This window comes from Benincasa hispida, chromosome 12 (assembly GCF_027475165.1).
Source record: "Benincasa hispida cultivar pf3 chromosome 12, pf3_genome.v1.1, whole genome shotgun sequence".
NCBI lineage: Eukaryota > Viridiplantae > Streptophyta > Magnoliopsida > Cucurbitales > Cucurbitaceae > Benincasa > Benincasa hispida.
Genome location: NC_143489.1, coordinates 75515387 through 75531711, shown reverse-complemented (window position 1 = coordinate 75531711; position 16325 = coordinate 75515387).

Genomic DNA, 16325 nt, shown 5'->3' with positions numbered 1-16325 from the left:
TAGAATTTTCCACATACGGAAAATATTTTGCAGAAACCACATTTTCAGAAGACAACCTTTAGTTAGATAAGTCGAAAGAAGAGACAACTCAAACAACATCAGCCCGACTTAGACAAATATTGCCAACACACCATTTGTAACAAATATTGTAGTTAATGGTAGATTTTAATAGTTCGAAATACTATCATAAATAGAGCCCTAAACATGGAATGAGTTATAATAACTCGAAGTTGGGCCCAAAAGACCCCTTTAGTTTCTATGTTTTGTTGCCTACATTTTAGGAGTATTTTCAAAATCAAAGTCAAATTTTGAAAACTAAAAAAAGTAGTTTTCTAATTGTAGCTTTTGTTTTTGAAAAGTGGCTAATAATTACGTTTATATAGAAAACACAAAAACATGAGTAAGAAAATGTGACAAAAAACACCATTTTTAAAAAATAAAAAAACCAAATGGTAACCAAACAAGACCATCAATTTTAGTTTTTTGTTTTCAAAATTGAGCTTGTTTTCTCATTTTCGCTTCTTTTAAAAAAACCATTTGATTTTAGAAAAATTAACATACATATATATATATATATAAACCTTTTTTTTTTTAGTTTTCTAAATTGGACTTTGATTTTGATAACTCCTAACAACAAACTTTAAAAAAACCAATAGGTGTAGTGTAGTGTCTAGAAATTTTGTTAAGAGAATTTTATTTAAAATTCAATAAAAAAATTTATTTGTAATAAATTCCAAAATTTATAAATTAACTAAACAATTTTCTTTTATAATTTCCCAATATATAAAATGTGAATGTTACTAAATGTACAAAAGTAATTGAAGCATGAAAGCTAAATTTGTACGAGTAATTGAAAACATGAAAATTAAATATACCTTACAAAAGTAATCTTCAAGTTGTACGTAACAATTTGATTTGAAATATGAAAAATGCAAGTGTCGGATAACTTAAAAGAAGTTTCTTTTTAACACAGAATCTACATATCGTTGCTCTTGCAAATGCTATTTCTGAGTTATTAGGGCTGTATTGACTTCTTTCTGATATGGGTGATCTTTGATAGTATGCTATTATACTTCATTGTGACCATCGTACTGCAATCCAAATTTTAACAATGATGTATTCCATGAGCGTACCAAACAAATTGGAAATGATTGTAATTTGTATGTCAGCATCTCTTGGCAATACTATATATCCTCTTCCAATCTATCTCCATTATAGAGCAACCAACAGATATCTTCAAAAAAGAAAAAAAAAAGTTTTTTCACTTAGTCGCTTTCTTTGTGATAGCATAAAAATATGTGTTATATTCCTCTACTTAATTCAGATTGTTGCTCCATTTAACGTGCTTAATTGATGATTTTACAGATCTCAGACATCTAAAAGGTAGAGCAAGGCGTTTTGAGCAAAATAGTGCTAAAAAGAACTAATTGGAGCTCAATTGTATCAAGGGTGAAAGAATGAGGCAAAATTATGAAAATACCCCTGAGGCTAGCGCACCACTATGCGTTGCATTTAAAGGCCAGGAGCACCTATTTATTAAACTGGGAGAGCGTTGTGGCGCTATGACGTTCCGTAACTTGACGTGTAAGGCCTACTCGCATCGAATTGTCACTATACTACGCATAGGGAAAGGCTACGCTTCACAAGGGGACCTCCCAACCCTCTAGTGTCGCAGCGCCTGTGCATTAGTATAAAAGAAATTTTTGCCCGATTTGATGGGGATCGCATCATTTTTCCTCTTTCATGCCTATTTTCTTCTCTTCTCCACTGTTAACACGGTTGTTTAACCATTTTTGTCTCCATTGAGTTTAATCCCTCATATTTTGAGGATGATTAAAGGCTAAAGGTAACACTTCTAGCTTGGGTTTGATAGTTTTCCCCTTTCCAAGGTTAATTGTGAGACTTGTTCTACATCTTACATTGTTCAAACTCTTGTTTAAGGATTTATATTCTGAATTCTCTACTGCGAATTACATTTTTATGTATTTGATTGACAACCAATACTTGTTTATGTGATTTCATGCTTAGGTTTAACCTTGATAAGACAATGAACTATTAGGAAGTAAAAAAATTATATTAACTTATTTGATGTGAGTCGACCCTTATAAGTAATGCTTGAATCAATCTTGAGGTAGAAATCATATTGAATGAGTTAATTAGACATTGGAAATTAATTTGTTCATCATAGCATATCCTTAGAGCTTAATCGATTAGTTAATGTGTTTAGAGCATATTCGTTTTCTATGCATCTTGATTAATTAGATAATAGGACGGTTGATTAGAATTCTAATTAATTTGGTTAGGCTTAATCAAAGAATGTTTGATCTAGAGTTCCATGATCAATTAATCTAATTGATCAATAAACCCGAGCTAGATCTTTTCACTATTAAATTTCACAAATCTCTCTCTCTTATTTCATTTAAATTTCATGTAAATTTATTTTCGAATGAAACAATTCCAGTCAAACCCTCCATCATTTCGGTTACTATACTATGAGCTTTTCAATTAAGGAATTATTGTGGCTCCCTCTGGTTCGACTCCGTATTTCACTTTAATACCTATTTTAGAGTAAGGCATGTGATATTATTTGATTTGGATCGGAAGGTGTTTACGACACCCTTTCGGTTCGATCAAGTTGGTTACTACTCTACCACTTGATGTTAGAGTACACATTCAACATGCAAAATGAAGTTTCGATCATAAGCACTCTAATTATATCAATTTTAGTAAATAACCATACAAGGTCAAACATAACAAATTAGGGTTAGAGTGCAAAACCTTTGTAGAACTCCAAAAATGATGCAATCCCTCTTTGTTTTCTAATCACAAACGATTCATAGACAACCAAAAGAGTCTTCCCCGCTATTCTCCGGCCTTAGAATGAATTTTGGAATCCAAATTGTGAAGAAATTGAAGGGAATTGGGACTGAAGAGATTTTGGTATGAGAATTTGAAAGAACAAAATTCTTTCATAAAACAAATTTGCACGAACTTTTTCCTCCACCAATTTTCTTCTATTTATAGTGTGATTACATGCAAAGAGACTTAATGTCAAATTGACTCTTAAATTTGCATGCATTAAATGGAATTTGAGGTGTTTTAGTAAGTGAAAAAAGTTGGATAATTCCACTCACTATGAATTTGGGATAATTCCACTCACTTGAAAAATGTATTTAATATTTTGAATTTCAAAAAAATCAATTTAAATAAATTTTAATTTAAATAAAATTAATTCAAATAATTAATTTTAAATAAAATTCATTTCTTTAGAACTAATTTTAAATAAAATTAATTCTAATAATTAATTAAATAATTTAATTAATCAAATTAATTTTAATATTAAATATTAAATTAATAAAACACCAATCCCGAACGTGAATCCCCATTCACGTGTATAATTTTTAAATCAAATCTAAATAGTTACAACTCTCCAATTTTGTTTAATTCAACAATTATACTATATAATTACGTTAATTATATCATATATCATTAACGATTATTCCTTAAACTGAATTGAACGTTTCGAATTCTCTCATCACACTATCCTAAGATTTAATCCGATATGAGCTATCAGGGGGACCTAATGGACCTACATATTATGAGCTCTAACGATTCGAGATTAATCGGCTAAACTCTTTAACTTAATAAACTAACATTCATTAATTGTCGGGACATTCCACTAAACCCCAGTAACTGCACTTTTCTCACTGTAGATATATTTCTGTCCACATTATTTAACCATGACTAGTAAATCGATTCTTCACAGGTTGTTCGTATTACAATTGGGTCAAAATTATCGTTTTACCCCTATAATTATATCTTATCCTTATGTTCCACCAATCCTCTAATGAACAATTGGTTTGTAGTCCAACCACTAAACCGAGTCCTTCTCGGGTTAATAAGAGGGTGGAACCCCTTGTTCAAGACCCGAAGTCAACACTTAAGACAGTAACCTACTATCCCTAGAATCGGGTAGGAGTGAATTTTGACTTGTAGGACTATGTCCCCAGCTATCTACCCAGTCTTACCCTAAAATGGAAGGCCTATTGAGTAGACGATGTTGAGCCACTCTTACCCATGCAGATTAAAGGATAATCCTGAATAAACAAGAGTTCATAGTTAGCTCAGGATTAAGATCGAGTCACCCAGGTCATCAAATTGAAATCAGTAAAAGGCATTATAAAGAAAAGTGACTATTTCGTGGTCTGGTCTTATGCAAAAATCTTTTGCATAAGCTGTCCCCACTTACAGTCCCTACATGAACGATTTCAGGATCATATTGTTTGTATCAAATACAAAGTGGGTCGCATCCTTAGTACCCCCAGGATAAGGTACCCAACTTTTTCCTTATATTTATAGACCGTTTTAGCTATATACTCAAACTTGATCCTCTTTATTTCTCCACATAAAGTTTAAGTATTCATGCTAAAGCTAGGGGTTCGTTAGTTGATTGGATTTAGGCTTTAACATGTGAAATTTACATATTCAATAATAACTTTATTAAATAAACCTCAATAACATCTTTATTCTAAATAGAATATATTTAATGTTAATAAATTGCGAGTTTAAGGACATACAACCCAATAAACTCCCACTTGTACGAAAACTCCAGTGAGTTTGCATATATATATATATACAATGTTAAGCATGAGAAAATAAAATATAACTACAATAAACTAAGGCATAAGATACCCATGAATTCTCCCACGTGTCTTAGATTTATAAATCTTGTAATCCTAATCCAACTAGGTGATCCTCGAATACTTTAGCCGTGAAGGCCTTTGTAAACGGATCAGCTAAATTGTCTTATGAGGCGATTTTCATGACGATCACATCTCCTCGGTATACTATCTCCCTGATGAGATGGTACTTGCACTTGATGTGCTTCCCGCGCTTATGGCTTCTTGGTTCTTTTTGAAGGAACCATTGAAGGTCCTTGAGCGGTAAATGGGATCGAACCCAAACCCAAAATTCACAGAAAATCAATTTTTCAGCAAAAACATATATAAATTATGCATCTGAAATTAATTTACAGTATGCTAAAACTAATTTACATAAAAGTAAAATGGGTTTCAGAAACCCTTACCTTTGAAGATCGATTCTTCAAGAAAAACCCCTTGAACAAGAAAGACACCACCACGAGAATTCCACCGTATTCTTTAGATGAGAATTCAGGAGGTCTGGGCTTTGGATATTTTGGAAGAGGGGGAATTTTAAAGAGATGAGAGCAAGAGATGGAGATGAGATTGAACAAACTTACATAACCTTTTTGTAATTTTTCTTCAGGAAGAAGAAGATAAATAACCAGCAAAAAAACAAAATTAAAACTCACTCTCACGTTCTAGAGAGAAAAAATGAGAGGGGGTTACAACTCCCTCCCTAAAATTGTTTTTAAGATTAAAATTAATATAAAAAAATTAATTTTAATAAAAAATTTAATATATATTTATATGATAACAATTTTATCATATAATATATATTAAACTATATGTTATATCAAATATAACATATAACCTATAGTTTAATATTGTATCCAATACAATATAACTTATAATTTAATTTTTCAACAACGATATTTAATATAAATCCAATTTATATTAGATTTAATTATATGAATCCAATTCACATAATTAATATTTGAATCATATTCAAATATTTAATTTCTCTCAAATAAACTTTATATTATAATGAATCAAATACATTATAGTAATTATATCATATATAATAAAATAAAATTAATTGTATAATTAATTTCTTCAATTAATTTGAACAATTCAAATTAATCCAAAAATTGAATCTAATTAATTCCTGTTGAATTACAAAGAGGACCTCATGGACCTGTAGCTTGAAGCTCCAACGATACGTGAATAATTAATTAAACTTCTTTAATTAAATTATTCACCATCCATTAACTGTTGGTCACTCCATTAAAGATCGAAAGTTATACTCTTCGCACTACAGATATATATTTGTGTCCATTGGATATAATTAGTCACCAGTATGATGATCCTTCACAAATTTCTCATAAGTACAGCTGAGCCAAAATTACCGTTTTTCCCCTGTAATTACATCTAACTCCTTAAGTACCACTGATCCTTCTAATGAATAATAAATCATAGTCCAATTTGTTGGTCTCAGTAGCAGCAGAAGAAAACATAATCATTAAGCACTCTAATTCATCAATTCTAGCTTCAAATCAAGCATGCTCATATAATATGAAGAGGATTTTCAAAAATACCTTTGAAAATCTTCTTGAAGTTTCAAAATCAGTTGCAATCTTCTCGTCTACTAGTTGTGAACCACCACATGATCTTCCCTACTATCCTTTAGGAACCTTAGATTGAGTTGTGGAACTCAAAATAAGCTAGATCAGGGGAATTTTGAGGAGAAGGTCTGATTTTTCTGCAACCTTGAAGAATCCTTCTTCAAGCTCTAGATTTCAGCAAAATCCATGGTTTTTCATTCATCATCTCTCAGCATTAGGAGTTGAATTTTGTATCAGCACTTCATGCAATCAGCTTGCACACAAAATCAACAGCTCCTACTTTGAGATTTGCATAGACTGAGAGCGAAAATGTGAGTGAGGTGTTTCAACTTTTGAGTGGGAAAATCCAACTTTTGCGAGTTTTCCAAATTCCAAATTTTCTTTTTAATTTTGAAAAAACTTTTCAAAATTAAAACCAATTTTTTGGTTTTATTTCTTTAATTAAATTGAAAAAAATATTAATTTTACAAAAATAATTCAATTATTTTTTAAATAATAATAATTAATTAATTAAACAATTTAATAAATTCTATTAATTTAATATTTAATTAAACACCAATTCCACCACCATGAATCTCTATTCATGAAATTAATATTTAAATCATATTTAAATATTTTCCAATTCTCCAATTTCGTTTAATTCTGTAACTAAACATGTAATTATATCATATAGAATTACTAATTCTCTTAATTCAAATTTGAACGTTTCAAATTCACTCATCACGCTATTCTAACGTTTATTCCATTTGTGAGTTAGTGGGGGGACCTAATGAACCTACAAATCATGCACTTTAACGAACCGAGATTAATTGGTTAAACTCTTTCAACCAAATTAACCCTTATTCATTAACTACCAGGTCACTCCACTAAAGCCCAATAGTTGCGTTCCCCTCACTATAGATATATTGTGTCCAATCGATATAACCATAATTAGTAAGTTAACCCTTCACAAGTTGTTCATAATAACGGTTGGGTCAATAACTATTTTACCCCCGAGATTACCTCTTATTTCTTAAGTCCCACTGATCCTCTAATGAACAATTGGTCTAAGATCCAATCATCAAAATGAGTCCCTCTCAGGCAATGAGAAGGTAGGACCATTTGTTCAAGACTCAGAGTTAGCATTTAAGGGAACAACCTCTGTATTAACCCTAAAGCGGGTAGAAATGAATTCCATTTTGCACCCTATGTCCCCAGCTATCTACCCAATCTTACCCCTAAAATAGGAGGCTTATTGAGCCGGTGTTGTTGAGCCAACCCTCACCCATGCAAATCTAAGGATAATTTCGAATAAACAAAAGTTCATAGTTAGCTCAGGATTAAGGTTAAGTTACCAAGATCATCGTTTTGAAATAGTCAGTCTTAAATAGTAAATAGTTTTATAAAATAAAAGTGACTTATTTATTGGTCCAGTCTTATACAAACTCATTGCATAGGATGCCCCCACTCCTCATGTCTCCACATGAATGAATTAAGATCACTTCGTTTGTAGCATTTTATAACGATTGTAACAACTACAAAGTGTGTTGCATCTAATAGTATTACCAGAATAAGATACCTAACCTTATTCATATACTATAGATCATTTTGGCTATTTACTCAAACCCAATCCACTCTTATATCTCCACATAAAGTTCAAGTACTCATGTAATAGCCATGGATCTTAAGTTTATGGGATTTATTTCTAAAACGAAATGAGCAATTCATATATTCAGTAACTATTTTATTGAATCAAACTTCAATAACATCTTTATTGATTAACAAAATAAGTTTATTATTTACAAACTATGAGTTTTAGGACATAAAACCCAACACAACTATGACCAAACCCCTCTCGGACCAGAAAAGGGTGTAGCATCACATTGTTCAAGCATCAGAATCAGCCTTTAAAGGAGCAATTTATCTACTTACCCCGACATTGGGTTAGGAGTGAATTCCTTCTTGTGTAGTTGTGTTCTCAGCTCCACAATCAGATGAATCCCTAAAATGGTAGGCTTGTTGAGTCAACAATCTAGTCACCTCACCCATGCAAATCAAAGGACCACCTTCATAGGCAGGAGTTCACAACTCACTCAAGATTCAGGTCATATCACTTATGGTCATCTTGGTGAAATGTAAGTGTCAATTATGAATGACATTATATAATAAGACTAATAATTTTGTGGTCCGATATTATACAAATTCCTTTGTATAGAATACTCCCGCTCAAATGACTCTACAGAAATGATCAAGATCAGGTGATTTATAGCACTTTAAACAATTGTAACATCTACAAAACGGGCAGTACTCATAGTGTCACTAGGATAAGGTATCCACTACTACAGATCATTTAGGTTATTACTTAAACATGATCCACCCGTATATCTCTACATACATGTTTAGGCTACAAGATAACCTTGGATATTAGTTTATCGATTTGTGGGTTTAATGCAACTAAATGTCAAATAAAATATCACATATTTTATTAGATAAATAAGATGTTTGTACAATACAATTACAAACTATATAACCCTATAGATTTAGGGCACCAATCCCAATACTTTCGAATTAGCAACTGCTCCACTATTATCACAATACAGTATGATAGGCAGATGCATATTTGGAACTACTTCCAAATCAGTTAAGAATTTACTAAGCCATACCGCTTCTTCCGCTGATTCACATGCAGCTACATACTCCACGTCTATGCTGGAGTCTGCAATATAACTCTACTTTATACTTCTCCATACTATACCTCCTTTATTTAGAGTGAACATTGATCCCAAAGTTAATTTCCTTGAATCAATATCGGTTTGAAAATCAGAGTCAGTGTATCCTTTAAGGATCAGATTCTTAGCATCATAGACAAGCATATAGTCTTTCACTCTCCAAAGATACTTGAGGATGTTCTTAATGACAATCCAATGATCATATCAGGATTGGACTGAAACCTGTTGAATATTCCAACTACATAGCATATGTCTGGACGTGTACACAACATGGCATACATCAAACTCCCAACTGCTAATGCATAAAGAATTTGTTTCATAACCTTAACTTCTTAAGATGTCTTAGGACACTGTTCCTTAGATAGATGAATTTCATGTCTGAAGATAATAGACCTCTTTTGGAATTTTGTATCTTATATCTACACAATATATTGTCTATATAAGATGCCTGAGATAAGGTTATCATTCTGTTCTTGCGATTTTTTAGCATTCTGTTCTTGTGATTTTGAACTATTTGGATTCTAAGAGCATATAGAACATCTCCCAAATCTTTCATTTGGAACTGTGATGCTAGCTCTCTTTTAACGTTAGCAAGGAATCCTTCCTCATTCCCAATGAGTAGAATATCATCAACATATAATACCAGAAAGGCTACAGTTTTGTTGACAATTTTCTTGTAAACACAAGGTTCGTCAACATTCTGTTCAAAGCCAAAAGATTTGATCGCAATGTCAAATCTTATATTCCATGATCGAGATGCATGTTTCAATCTATAAATGGATCGTTTGATCTTGAAACCTTTTACTCTTGACCCTTTTCAATGAATCCCTCTAGCTGAGACATATAAATACTTTTTTCAAGATTGTCATTTAGAAAGGCTTTCTTGACATCCATTTGAAATATTTCATAATCATAAAAGGTAGCAATGGACAAGAGTATGCTAATTGACTTAATCATGGCAACCGAAGATAAGGTTTCTTCATAGTCCACCCTTTCTTTGGGTAAACCCTTTTTGCCACAAGCCGAGCTTGGTAGGTTTGTACCTTACCAGCTTGGTCTCATTTTCTTTTATAGATCTATTTACAACCAATAGGTTTTAACCCATCTGGTTGATCTACAAGTTCCCAAACTCAATTGATGTACATTGACTCTATTTCGAGATCCGTGGCTTTTATTCACTAGTCTCGGTCTACATCTTCCATTGTCTTTTTATAGGTCAATGGATCTTCTAAGCCATCATCAGATATGATGACTTGAGTTTTTATCAAACCTATGTATCAGTCAGGTTGTTGAACAACCCTCCCACTGTATCGAGGCATTCTCAACCCTGGAGAAGGATATGACTGACCATACGTACCAGTTTCATCAACAACTCTTGTTGATGGACTGGCTTGATCATCAACTCTTGTTGGTCTCTTTTGTAGTTTCCTTGGACATTTCATTCAATACTAGTTTACTACAAGGTTGATGATTTCTTATGTGGTACTCCTCCAAGAATGTAGCATTTGTCGATACAAACACTTTATCATCTTTAGTATCATAAAATAGACCACTTTTGTTTCTTTGGTGTATCCTACAAATAGGCATACTTTTGAACAACAATTAAATTTCTTTGGATTCTGCACCAACACATGTGTCGAGCATCCCCAAATCCTAAAGTGAAAAAAACTACCTTTACACTCTCTCCATAACTCATACAGTATTTCAGAAACACTTTTTGAGTGAACCATGTTCAAAATATATATACTGCAGTTCGTACTGCGTATCCCCAAAATGAATTAGGTAATTGAGCATAACTCATCATTGAACGAACCATGTCTAACATGATTCTGTTTTTCCTCTCCACTACACCATTATGTTGAGGTGTACTGAGTGTTGTGAGCTAAGACTAAATTCCGTGTCTATCAAATAGTCCTAAAATTTCAAGTCCATATACTCACAAACATGATATGATCGAAGTGTTTTAATCTTTTTACCTAATAGATTCTTAGCCTCTGCCTTATACTCTTTTTAACTTTTTAAGAGTTTCAGACTTATGATGCATTAGGTAAACATAGTCATATCTAGATGAAACATTCAGATCCTCCTCGAGCCTTAACATTCATAAGACCACAAAGGCTTTAATGTACAAGCTTTAGGGGTTCTTTGACTCTTAGACATTTTCTCGTAAAAGATCTGTTGGTCATTTTACCCTCAAGACATGATTCACATGGAAGTAAAGAGTTGTCTTTTAACTGATTTAGGAGTATACTCTTAACTAATCTCCCAATCTATTGAGATTTATGTATCTAAGTTTTAAGTGTCAAAGATACGTATTAGAAGAAATTTTGCATTTTCTATTTTGAGTTTCAGATGTTTTAAATATCTCTATATTTAAAATAGCTTTTGACTCAATTAGTTTTAGTACATACAAGTTATTTTCAAGTTTAGTAGAACATAATTGAACACATTTTGAACTAATGAACACTTCATTGATTTCAAAAAAAATTTGTACATATGTTCTAATAAACAAGAGATTGATATAAAGTTCCTTCTCATGTTAGGTACATAATAATCATTTTCTAACGAAATGTAAACATCTCCAAAAAAAAAAAAAAAAATCAAATCTCCCACTGCATGGGCTGAGATGACCTCTCTTGTTCCCACCTTGAAAGTCATCTTGCCTTCTGCAAGTTGTTTCCAAGAACTAGTTTCCTAAATAAAAGTAAGGATATGGTTGGCAACGCTCGAATCTAATATCCAGGTCAAATGAAAATTCTCCACTAAACATGTTTCAATAACAAGTAAATCGTATTTATCTTGTTTTTCCTTCTCGACTTTTTTTCTCAGCAAGATATCCAAGGCAATTCCTTTTTCAGTGCTCATCTTTGTTGCAATCATAACGTTTACCTTTCGCAACCTTAGCCTTACTTTTCTTTGCAGGAGCTTTCTTTTTCCTTTTTCCCTTCTTCTTCGTCGGGATACTCTTATCCTTAGAAGTTAAAGGTCCAGACTTTGTACTAGAGGATTTAGTCCCAGAGAACGATCCTTTATGGAATTTACTAGGGGTTATAATATTTGCTTCCCCTTCCTATCCCTTATTTTTCATCATAGATTGATAAGTCTAAACCTCATTTAGAAGAGTAGGCAGATTATATTCTATTTTGTTCATCATTGCATTTGTTCTAAACTGTAGGAAACTCTTCAGAAGAGATTCCATGATGAAACTAACCTGGCTCTTCTCATCAATGAAAGACTCATTTGCCTCTACAATATTGAAATAGACCATCATGTTCAGGACATGTTTTTTAGCAAAGGTCCATTCCTTCATACAGGAGTTGTAAACGTATTTGAGAGTATCATGCTGAATGGATGTGGACGATTGCTCAAACATCGCTTGTTATGAATCCATGATCACTTAGCGGTGACTATGCTCTCATGCTTCTTGGTTAAAACATCTGATATGCTTGCTAAGATATAGGCTCGAACTTTCTCATTTTCCCTAACCCATTTGTCATATCCATCTCGAACATTTCGGTTTGCAATCAGGCTGGGAGTTGGAGGACATTCCTCCTTTAAAATAAACCTCAAATCATCTATTACTAGTATTGTATTAATATTAAATCTCCAGGTATTCAACAATCTTCATTAAACTTATTGGAAGCTAAAACTTGAATGATAGAGTTCGACATGCTGAAAATATAAAACAATTCTATTATTAAACTTCTTTTAAAATCCAATTTAATTTTAGCAAAAATAACAATGTACCCATACCTCATTATTACTTGCAACAATAATTTAAGGAGTCACAATAGATGCTATCGAGGGGCAGTCAAATATTCCTTCACTGAAGCAAGACATTCTTGACTAAATACTAAGGTCAGAATAACTCTTTATTCCTATAGTCATTTAGCCATCATTTTTTGTCAAGAACTTACTAACACTTAGTAACTCTTGTAAGTGTGACCCTTCATTTTAAGATTTCAGAGAATGGTATCAACAAGCTCCCGAATTGGAAGACAATGCTGAAGAAGGAACTAAGAGATCCTACTTATTTCTGAAATTTGCGGTGTTTCGATCCCTATGTTACAACAATCAGAATTGGTGGTCACCTAAAAATGACAAGTAGATGGAACATAGGAACTCGTAACCTAATAGAAGAGACCGCAATATACGTTGATACATTTTCTTCACTCATTTACTATGAACTACTTCCCTATTCACCTTGTTATTGACTCATACAAACACTTTCTGAATGGAACAGTCACAATAAAAGCGACATAAAGCCGAGCATGGATCTCACGGTGTGAACTCTAGGGACGTGAGAGCAAAAAATAATGTATCATATATATAATTAATCTCTCACTAAAGTGTTCTACTTATTTGAGTATATATTTACTTAGAAATATTCTGGTAAAAACAACCTAAGTTTAGGTATTTATCTAAGTATAACGTTTATATTTGGATCTAACCTACGATGTTAAAGTGAGAAACCAATTTATTACCTCAAATCACTCATGCATGCTCATAAAATCGAGTTAACAATACTCAAGAACCGACAAAAATTCTCAGGTAGCAGGTATTCTGTAAACCGTCAACTTAAGTACCTCTAGCCTTAGATAGGATTTAGCCCAGGTGCATTTGTAACCAAAGTTTTACAAGATAGCGACCTATTTTAACGTTTTAAAGCATCTAATAAATGTACAGACTCTTAATCATACATTAAGACCCATAAACAAAGAGCCAATTACAACAATTACAACGTAATTGAAGAGAAATCTAATGCCAAAACTATAATATATCCATATCAGCACCCATTTCATACAATTTATGAAAAACACCCATCAAACTAAAAATAACGTAAATTGAATACTTAAAACATACTCTGATACCAATTGTTAGAGTTGACATTTAACATGTGGAAGAGATTTGGATCTTAAGTACTCTCATTATATTAATTTTAATAAATAAGCAAGCAAGGTCATACATAGCAAATTAGGGTTATAATGTACAACCTTTGTAGAACTCTAAAAATGATGCAATCCCTCTTTGTTTTCTAATCATGAATGGTTCATGGACAACCACAAGAGTATTTCCTGCTATTCTCCAGCCTTGGAATGGATTATGGGATCCAAATGTGAAGAAATTGAAGGGAATTTTGGGATTGAAGAGATTTTGTTGTGAGAATTTAAAAGAATAAAATTCTTTCAAAAAACAAATTTGCATGAACTTTTTCCTCCACCAGTTTTCTTTTCACTACAATAAATTTGGTCTTTGATGTCGGTTGAAAAAACTAAACATGGATGTATAATATTGCTTTCTTAAAAAAACGGATCTGTAATGTCAGTTTTAAACTAACATTAAGGATATATATTAATGAAGCTACAATGTCGGTCTAAGACCGACATTGTAGGTGACCATCTTTTTAATCCCACACAATTTTTAAATTTCATTTTCTGTTTCCCTCCCTCCCCCATTCTGGTTACCCTCTCAAGTTATTGTTTCCTTCTTGTTCATAACCTTCTTGTCCTCTCTCTCTTCACAACATCTATCTCCCCGCCAAGCTGTTACCATATCTCTCACCACCGGACCATCGAAGCTCCATCAATATCGCCACCAGTGCGTTCAAATCACACGCTGCAAGCTCCATCAAATCGTTCGCTGGAAGCTCCATCGAATCATGAATCGTACAACGCTAGATTCATCGACTCGTAGCTAGATCCATCCACTCCGTGCTCTTTGTTCATTCAAATTGATCTTCAATCTTCTTCTTGAATCTAAATCTCACGAGCCCAGTTCGTTTTTTGTTCCATCGAAGACCTATCTCAGGCTTAGCTAACGAATCTCTGCGTTCACGCTTCAGAGCCAACCGATGACAAGGTTGTTGAGACCCCACGTAAGAAGACAGTGGGGACGTTGTCTACCCACGAGAAATGGATTTTGAAGAGCTGGAAATCGAAGAAGGCTTTGCAGCTTCCTGAGTACCTGGATCAAGCTTCTCTTGAGTCTGTTCTTAAAACCATCGAATCGTTTCCTGGTGTTTGTTGGTGAGGCTAGGAGCTTGGTTGAGGTAAATTTCTATTTTAATATTACTATCTTATGTTGTCTTTTTATATTTATAGCTGAATTTTGAACCTTACTAATTAAAGAAGTCTTTCCTATTTATTATTAGGTCTTGCAAAATTTGATTCCAATTGTCAAATATTTTTCAGGTCCAACAAAAAGCCAATCCACCTGTCTGTAAAATTATGGACTTCCACAGAGAGAAGTAAAACCAACAAATAAGGGAAAAAGATTGTGTTAAAAGCAAGGTGACTTTCTCAAGACTCTGTACATATGGGTTCGTGACTATTGTTAAGACAATGAATCAATGATAATGCATTTAGTCTAGACATGGAAATAAAAAACATTACTCATAAATATAACTTCTATTATTTGTTTCCATGTTGATGTTGATTCGTATTTTATCATCAAATTATATGTCAAGTTGGTTTTGTTAAGTTGTTCGTTTTATTAATGAATCGAACGTGATATAAATTAGCCAAAGACTTTGATGATTGAACACACCTAACATTTTTGCACTAGATTCACTACAAGAAATATGCTCTTTTATAGCTTCAAAGTAAAGTATTTTTGAAAATAGGCTATAAAATCAAGTGAAAAAAAAAAGACTAAGAAAAAGAAAATGAAAAATTTCTGATCGTGCCCGAAATATTAGAATTTGCTAGCATGTCACCAAGATTTTGTTTTCGTTTATCTTCTCCTTATTTACTCGCAAAACATTTAGGGTATCTAAAATTCTCTCATTTCTCTCCTCTTTTGTTTCTTTTCTACTCATTTCTCATCATTCTTGTTTACATCTGACAATCCTATTATTTTCTCACCGAAGGAATCACCAATTTTATCTCTCCCAATTGCATCTTCTTCCCACTAATGTATCTAAAGAGTTGTCTCCCGCCATCAATTTCTTCGATGTCGCCACCGGCAATGCCTATCCCTCCATCAACGCCTCATAATTTGGCAATGTCAAACACAACAATCCTCTCTGCTCCACTCTTCTCCATAACTTCATCTATAGCCAGGTGATTCAACTTCTTGTTGCAATTCCTAGGGCATTTTTTATTCTCTTTGCTTTGGTTGTGTAATTTGAAATCATGGTTTGATTCAAGGTTTCGTGCAGGCTGAATAGGTAGATTGAGATCTATGTGTAGAAGATATAGTAATGAAGTACTTGAATCAACAACGATGTTCAAAAAGCTCTCCATGCGAAGTTTGTTAGATTTTCGAAATGGAAAATCTGCAGATTTATGAAGCAAGTCTACTATTAATATTTTGTTTTTGAAATCTTTTCTTTATGTATTATTATTATTTTT